The sequence below is a fragment of the Anabrus simplex genome, chromosome 7 (assembly GCF_040414725.1).
Source record: "Anabrus simplex isolate iqAnaSimp1 chromosome 7, ASM4041472v1, whole genome shotgun sequence".
Lineage (NCBI taxonomy): Eukaryota > Metazoa > Arthropoda > Insecta > Orthoptera > Tettigoniidae > Anabrus > Anabrus simplex.
Window position 1 is genome coordinate 116,394,484 of NC_090271.1, and position 9,341 is coordinate 116,403,824.

Genomic DNA, 9,341 nt, shown 5'->3' on the forward strand with positions numbered 1-9,341 from the left:
GCATGCAACTGTACTGAAGATGTCGTGGATAAAAGCGCCAGAAAAACAACGCAGATAATTTTACTTGGAACCACCGTTACTGACATGCGGATTACGTTCCGGAGCAGCGGAGTTTCACCTTTTGATTTCGTTCAAGAATTTTTAAAATATCTTGATACTTCAGTAGATTATTGCTTTCTTCATAATTTTACCAAACGGTGATTATACCAGTGAAGTAGATACGGCTTTTATTGGGAAGGTAGTGCCCATGTAACTGGGGGTCACCGAATTTCAAGAAGATGCGGCTTTGAAGAAAGTTCCGAAAGGCGACCACAAAGGCTTTAAACTTGCGCGCGTGGGCCAGTGACCACAAATCACAAGATGAGTCTGACATGGCTTGCACTTGCCCGAGTCGGTAGAGGACCTGTTCGACTTTCTGTGCAATGTCTGCTCAGATAAACTACTTCAAATCATTCATCACCATGAATGAAGAGGGAGGTTTTAGCCTTTCTCATGACTTATATTCTCCTTTCTTTTCCAATGTCTCTTTCATTCACTTTCATCTCAAATTTCACTTTCCCTGTCCGATCTTTCTTTGTTAACTATTGTTCTCCTACGATAGCGACGGCATTAGGTTTGAGTGCATAGGCAGTACTTCCTTCTGTTTTGCCGATATAATTTTTCGTAGACTCAGAGCTGTTTCATTTTTACTCCTGATCAGTGTTAAGAGAGAATGGTTACCCAGTTTTACTTCCTCTTAAAACAATAATGACCCCCACCAGACGTTCAGCCATTACCTATCATCATCATCATCATCATCATCATCTGTTTACCCTCCAGGTTCGGTTTTTCCCTCGGACTTTGCGAGGGATCCCACCTCTGCCGCCTCAAGGGCAGTGTCCTGGAGCTTCAGACTCTTGGTCGGGGGATACAACTGGGGAGTATGACCAGTACCTCGCCCAGGCGGCCTCACCTGCTATGCTGAACAGGGGCCTTGTGGAGGGATGGGAAGATGGGAAGGGATAAGCAAGGAAGAGGGAAGGAAGCGGCCGTGGCCTTAAGTTAGGAACCATCCCGGCATTCGCCTGGAGGAGAAGTGGGAAACCACGGAAAACCACTTCCAGGATGGCTGAGGTGGGAATCGAACTCTACTCAGTTGACCTCCCGAGGCTGAGTGGACCCCGTTCCAGCCCTCGTACCACTTTTCAAATTTCGTGGCAGAGCCGGGAATCGAACCCGGGCCTCCGGGGGTGGCAGCTAATCACGCTATTGTGTTTTCATACCTTACAAAAATAGTAGGGTGCATTTTATTTAGATCCCCGAACATCGATGAGTAAGACCCACCTCTTGCCAATCACGTGACCTGCTAGCGTTTGTAAGATTGTACGGAAGGGGTCCGTGGGGGAAGGTAGGGGTGGGAGAGTGTAGTGTTTGTTGCCTGACATGCGCATGAACTATGGAACTGACACCAACAGCACTTCGTTTCACTTCGTGTTCATTGCTCTGAGCTATCTGTCTTTGTTCGTACAATAGCGGAGTTGCAACACGGAATACGTAGAATTAAACGATGTCATAAACACATTATTTTAAATTAATAAAATAAGTGTTTTACGTTTGTATATTTACTTATACACTTCAAGGGATATTTCTCTAGGGCGTTGGATCGTCCGGTGGGGACTGTGGCCTTGAGACACGACATCACAAGCGCAGGTTCATAACTTTCTGGTTTAGCGTTCATTGTTTTCTGTACGCATTGTAAATCAGAATACAGTTGTGTATTCAACTGATAACTTTTCAGGCATTCTAATACATTTAGTATGGCCGTTGAATATTTGAATATAAATGGCTGCATGATGCCCCATTCTATCGTTCCAATTATTGGTGACGGAGCTTGCCTGTTTAGGGCAATATCCTTTATTTTGTATGACACTCAAGTCATGGCCCGAGAGGTTCGTGACGAGATAGTGGCTCACGTGGTGAGTCACTGGGAAGATTTTTGTATAATGTCACATGATAGAGATGGAAATAATTACAGCTGTTCTGCCGACTACTTCACTGATATGTCGCAGTTTCATACTTATGGAGGTTTATGCGAGTTAGTGGCTGCCGCACAAATATATTTCACAATGTTCGAGGTCTATCTCAATGGAGAGCTGTATGAGAAATTTGGTGTAGAAGGGAACCCCGTGAAGAGACTGCGTTTTACTTCTATGCAAGACCTGTCTCATGGACATTTTGATGTGTATGTGCCTCATGAAGATGGGTCGACTACATCTATTTCTGTACGTGGCAGCTCTAATAGCATGCTCACCTTTAAGGAATATACTAGAAAACGTCGTGCTAGATTTACCGACGCCATTAGGAAAATACAGCTCTTACAATCTTCTACTAAATATCAACAAAAAAACCGAGAAATTCACAGAACAGCTGCAGCTAATTACCAGCAGAATCATCCGGAGGTTCACAGAACAGCTGCAGCTAATTACCAGCAGAATCATCCGGAGGTTCACAGAACAGCTGCAGCTAATTACGAGCAGAATCATCCGGAGGTTCACAGAACAGCTGCAGCTAATTACCAGCAGAATCATCCGGAGGTTCACAGAGCGGCTGCAGCTAATTACCAGCAGAATCATCCGGAGGTTCACAGAGCAGCAGCAGCTAATTACCAGCAGAAACATCCGGAGGTTCACAGAGCAGCTGCAGCTAATTACCAGCAAAAACATCCGGAGGTTCACAGAGCAGTTGTTCGTAGACATGCGCAGAATAATCCAGGACGACGATTGGAAAGGCGATCTCTTCCATGGAAGACGAAAGCTTTTTCTGGGATGAAATATGACTCGGAGATAGCTTATGAAACCGATACAGCCGTATCCCTGGGCACTATGAGTCATAAATGCGTATACTGTAACGCCCTTAAGTTTAAAGAAGAGTCGCCTGGTATGTGCTGTAGCGCTGGTAAAGTACAGCTTCCGGCTTTATTGCCCCTTCCTGAGCCGCTCTATAGTTTGATCATGGGTATGCATCCTGAGCACATACATTTCATGGACCACATTAGAATATACAATGGCTGCTTTCAAATGACTTCTTTTGGAGCAAAAAAAGTTATGGAAGATGGGTTTATGCCAACTTTCAAAGTGCAAGGTCAAGTGTATCACTTAATTGGTAGTCTGCAACCTCTGCCTGAAAAAGACCCTCAGTTCCTACAGATTTATTTTGTTGGAGAGGATGAGAGGGAGGCGCGCTTAAGGTGCACCAACTTCCCCGATGTAAAGCAAGGCCTGGTAAAACAATTGCAGGCGATGTTTCACCATAATAACCCATACATAAAGGACTTAAAAACTACTCTCGAGAAAGTACCTCAAAATTTTAAAGACTTTGAAGTTGTAATACACGCTGATAGAAAACCAGCCAATGCTCATAGAGGAAAATTTAATGTACCGACAGCAAGCGAAGTAGCACTGGTCATAGTTGGACAACAGTTTGAAAAACGAGATATTGTATTACAAAGTCATGGTAACAAATTGCAACGCATCAGTGAAGTGCACCGTTCGTATGATGCGTTGCAGTATCCACTACTTTTCCCTCGTGGTGAAGATGGTTACTCTATTGACATCCCTCAGGTTGACCCGCAAACGAAATTACCCCTTCGAAAAACAGTTTCTGCGTTAAACTTTTATTCTTACCGTATAATGATCAGACATATGGAAACCAACCATTTATTGTACTGCCGATCTCTTTTTAGTCAATACTTAGTTGATATGTACGCGAAAATTGAGACAGAGCGACTAAATTTCATTAGAAGCAACCAGGAGCAAATCAGAGTTGATAATTACATACACCTTAGAGATGCTATAGGTAGACAAGATACCGACGTCGCTCAGCTTGGTCAGATGATAGTACTTCCGTCATCTTTCACTGGGTCACCACGGTATATGCATGAAAAGACTCAGGACGCCATGACATACGTTCGCCATTACGGTCGTCCTGATCTATTCATTACATTTACATGTAATCCTCGATGGAAAGAAATTGCAAGTGAATTACTATCTGGACAACAGCCTCACGACCGTCATGATATCACAGCTAGGGTATTTCACTTAAAAGTTAAGGTGTTTTTGGCATTGCTAACAAAGGGGAATTTGTTTGGGGAAGTGCGTTGTTTTATATATTCCGTTGAATGGCAAAAACGGGGTCTGCCTCATATACACATTTTGTTGTGGCTACAACAACGCATTTCTCCAGATAAATTAGACAGTGTTATTTGTGCAGAGATACCAGACCCTGCAGAAGATCCTCTCCTTCATGAAATTATCAAGGCGAATATGATCCACGGGCCTTGTGGTCATTTAAATACCAGATCACCCTGTATGAAAGCAGGTAGCTGCAGCAAGAAGTTTCCTCGACCTCTCATCCAAGAAACTCAAACGGCAGAAGACGGATACCCACAATATCGACGAAGGGCTCCAGGAGATGGTGGTTTCACTGTTGAAATTAATGGTATGACCCTTGATAACCGATGGGTAGTGCCATATAACCCTGTTCTTTCACGTACTTTCGGTGCTCATATTAATGTGGAATACTGTAACTCCGTGAAATACATCAAATACATATGTAAATATGTTAATAAAGGGAGTGATCAGGCAACATTTAGTCTTGAAAATGAAAAGGATGAAGTTAAATTCTATGAGAATGGTCGATATATAAACAGCTCCGAGGCTGTATGGAGAATTCTGGCTTTTCCCATTCATGAAAGGTTCCCGACTGTCTTCCATCTCGCTGTGCATTTAGAAAATGGACAGCGTGTCTATTTTAATCCAAATTACTCCAATAACTTGATAAATATGATCAATAATCCACCCAAAACTACACTTTTAGCATTTTTTTGACTTATGCAAAACAGATGATTTTGCAAAAACACTTCTTTATGTTGAAGTTCCCTCTTATTATATATGGAAAAATAATAGATTTGAGAGAAGAAAACGTGGAAATGACGTCAATGGCTGGCCGGGAATAAAGAAAGATCGGGCTTTAGGCAGGGTGTATACTATCCACCCTAATAATACAGAGTGTTATTATCTTCGCCTTTTACTTCATGAAGTCCGAGGCCCCACATCTTTCTTGGATTTGAAGACTGTTAATGGCACGATTCAACCTACATATCAGTCAGCATGTAAGGCTCGAGGCTTACTAGAAGACGAAAGACACTGGGATGCAACTATGGAAGAAGCTGCGCTTTGTCGTCTTCCATTTAGATTACGTGAACTGTTTGCAATAATGTTGATATTTTGTCAGATGTCAGATGCTTTAAATCTTTGGTAGAAATACAAGGATAGCCTTTCTGAAGACATACGGCATCGAATGGAGTCAGAATTAAAACATGGAGATGTTCACCTAATTTTAAGTGAAGCATACAATAAATGCTTGGTTTGTCTTGAAGATACAGTGCTATATTTGGGAGGTCAGTGCCTACAACAGTATGGTTTACCTCAGCCATCAAGATGTGAAGCAGTCTTACAAAACACAGACTACCTCCGGGAGATCAGCTACGATGCAAATATTTTAGCACAGTTTGTAAGTGCTAACGAAAATTCGTTAAACGATGAACAGTCCTATGTTTATGACCAAATTTTAGAAAGCATCGAAAGAGATATAGGTCAGACATTTTTCTTAGACGCTCCAGGGGGCACTGGTAAGACATTTGTCATAAATCTTTTATTGGCAAGAATACGAAAAGATCGTGGGATAGCCTTGGCTGTTGCTTCTTCAGGCATTGCTGCTACGCTGCTGGAAGGAGGTAAAACAGCTCACTCTGCTTTCAAACTGCCCTTGAACATGATGCGAGTAGAGACACCTATGTGTAATATTTCCAAACAGAGTAACATGGCGCAAGTTTTGAGAGAGTGTAAGCTAATAATTTGGGATGAATGCACAATGGCACACAAGGGCGGATTCGAGGCTCTCAGTAGAACCTTACAAGATATAAGAGAAAACAATAGCTTGATGGGAGGGGTTACCGTGCTCTTAGCTGGAGATTTTCGCCAAACATTACCCGTCATACCTAGGGGTACATGGGCAGATGAAGTCAAATCGTGCCTAAAGGCTTCATATTTGTGGCAACATATCAGGAAACTTACACTTCATAGAAATATGAGGGTCCATTTAAGAGGTGATATATCTGCTGGGCTTTTCGCTGAGATATTACTGAAAATAGGCGATGGAAATTACCCTTCAGTCGAAGGTAAAGTCACCATCCCCTCAGATTTGGGTACAGTGGTTAGCTCCCTACCTGAGCTAATTTCTAGAGTATATCCTGATATAAGTAACATCAAGGAGAAGCCCATAGAATGGTTGTACGAGCGTGCCATCTTAACTCCGAAGAACGATAAAGCAACCGCAATTAATGACTTCCTATTAAAGGTCATCAAAGAACAAGACGTTGAATACAGGTCTTTTGACTCAGTGATCCAAACGGACGACGCCATCCATTACCCCGTAGAATTTCTTAATACTCTTAATCCTTCTGCTCTTCCGTCACATAAACTCATTCTCAAAATCGGAGCACCTGTAATGTTACTAAGAAATCTTAATCCGCCTAAATTGTGCAATGGAACTAGGCTACAAGTAAAAGCATTGTATAAAACATTGTAGAAGCCACAATAATCACTGGGTCTGCTCGGGGGGAGGCAGTTTTCATCCCAAGAATACCGTTAATCCCAACGGAATATCCGTTCGAGTTTAAAAGAATACAGTTCCCTCTCAAGGTGTGCTTTGCCATGACTATTAATAAATCTCAAGGGCAGTCACTGAGATTGGCCGGCATCGACTTGAGAGAGGACTGTTTCTCACATGGACAGTTGTATGTCGCATGTTCCAGAGTTAGCTCTGCCAGTAGCCTGGTCATATTAGCCCCAAAAGGTAACACGACAAACGTGGTTTACAAGGAGGTACTGGGGTAGATGAAACTCAATTTTTCGGTGGGTTTTTACACTTCGGGAATTTTCAGATAATGTCTTAGTGCAGTGCCGAGGAACGATTACTTTTATCAAATTACTAAATCCACTGATTGTCAATCAACGCCCAGGCAAAATACAAGTAAATATTCCTCTGAAACCGCTTGACGTACGAGGCTGCAATTTCACACGATGGTTGCTCCTATATGTCTTAGACTTCAAGTAAGAGGTGGTTTTAAAACAATACAAACCTCAGGGGTTTTCACTGGCGGAGGTGGGGTGAGGTTTGGTGACAAAAATATTCATTTCTCTGAAACCACTTGACTTACGAAGTAAACATTTTAAATTATATCGTAGGTATTAAGTAACATGAGGTTTGAAAAAATAACCCCTCAGGGAGTTAAATGGGGCTTAATATCCTCAACACTATATTCATTCCTCCAGAAACGTTTAATGTACGAAGATAAAATTTGAAGTGGCGGAATATATTTTCAATCCCAGGTGTGAAATAGGAGATATTTGAAAACATTCCACCCCTAAGGGGTAAACGAAATTGTTAATTTCTCTAAAAAGTTTGACCTACAATGTTGTAATTTTACACGAAGGTTGTTTTTATGTTCTAAGTGTCAATTATCGTATACTTCAAAACATTTCTCCCCTAAGTAGTTTAGATAGGGACTTACTCTAAAATGGCACAATATTCATTCTTCCAAAACTGTTTCACGTACGAACTTTAAGTTGAATATGGAGGTTGGTCTTCTATGTGCTAGATGTTATCTAAGAAAACATTCTACACCTCTAATAGTGTTCGACGTACAAATCACAATTGCGCAGGTTGATCACTTCGGCGTCCTAGATTTCAACTAACATAGGGTTTTAATCATTCCTATTCTATGGTATTAATATTACTTTTACATCCGAAATTAAATAATCATTCCTTCAAAACCGTTTGATGTACAAACTGAGGATATATTTTATGAGCCCAACCGACAGCCAACTACCGAAAATGTTAAACATTCAATTATAAATTTCAGTAAAATACCGTAGCGAAGCACGGGTATCTTGCTAGTCTCTTATAAATTGACTTCATTTAGTACTTCGAAAATAGACCTCGATAAAATGTATCTCCTGAACTGTTTCCCAGAAGGCAGTACTGTGAGAACTGTTGGAAGAATGAGTTCTTGGTCCAAAGCATTTACTGAGGCTGTAACCATTCCCACTTATTGTTCATAGTTTGCATGGAAAGTTTACTGAGACATTTCAAATGGCCGTGAGAAGTTCTGTCGGATAGGAATGTAGTGAACAGTTTGACCTATCCCAACGACTAGGTCCCGATGACAGACCGTGCTGATAACATACAAGTGATCAGTTTAAAGAGTAAAATAATGTCAGATGGAATAAAATCTAAGGGAACTGAATGGAAAGTAGGGAAAATATGAAACTGGAACAAACAGATCATTTCAGGTACTTAGGATATGTATTATTCCGAGATGATAGTAGAAATAATATCAAGTTGTAGCAATAGTTATTTACGCAACTCCCACAGAAATTGATACTATATTAAGTTACGAGCAAGATGTTTATGCTCGAGCTGCAGGCAATACGAACTTTGTGATATACTGTGGTATATGCTATGTTTATTTGTTGGAAATGGATTAACCTATAAATTAGTCAGTATTGAGATTACTTGACCTGGGAATTCAGATACGCCATATTTTGTGTAGATGGATATGGATCTACAGTTTTGCAATCAGGCTGAGAAATCTTTCAACAATTGTTTGGTGTTCTTTATTCATGGTATCTCTGACTAACCATGTTTACATTACTGTGAAGCGAAGTTCAACCAGTCAGAGACTATTTCTAATAAAACTATGCGGAAAGTAATTACACTCTTGTGAGTACGGGAAGAAGGCAATTATGTCTTATTATGAAATAAAGCTAATGTACATGACTTGCATTTCTACCAAAGATATTCTGCTAGAAAGAACTGTGCACTCGGAGAAATGATCCTTACTGTATATCGTTCTACTGTAGTCTGATTTTGCTGAACGGAAAGGTGACCTCATGATATCATGTTCATAAGTTGAAGTAACAGACCTGAAAGTTGCGAGAATGTTTGCTGGTGGCAACAATGTCAGGAGGGAACTCGTACGTAAAATATAAAGGCCATATGAAGGAGTGTAGTTCACCCACAGAGGTTTGCAGACTCAGCGCCGAGAGGTTTAACAGTCTATAATGAAGATCCATGATGCAGGAGCGATTCGTGTAACTTATTAGAGGCAACGTTTATAACAAAAATTCATTTATTCATATTATATTCCATAATATTTATTTAATTGGCCATGCAGTTTGCTATGGTAGTTCAAGTCCCTCAACCTCTGTGTAATTTTCGTATCTGATTAATCTTCTGGC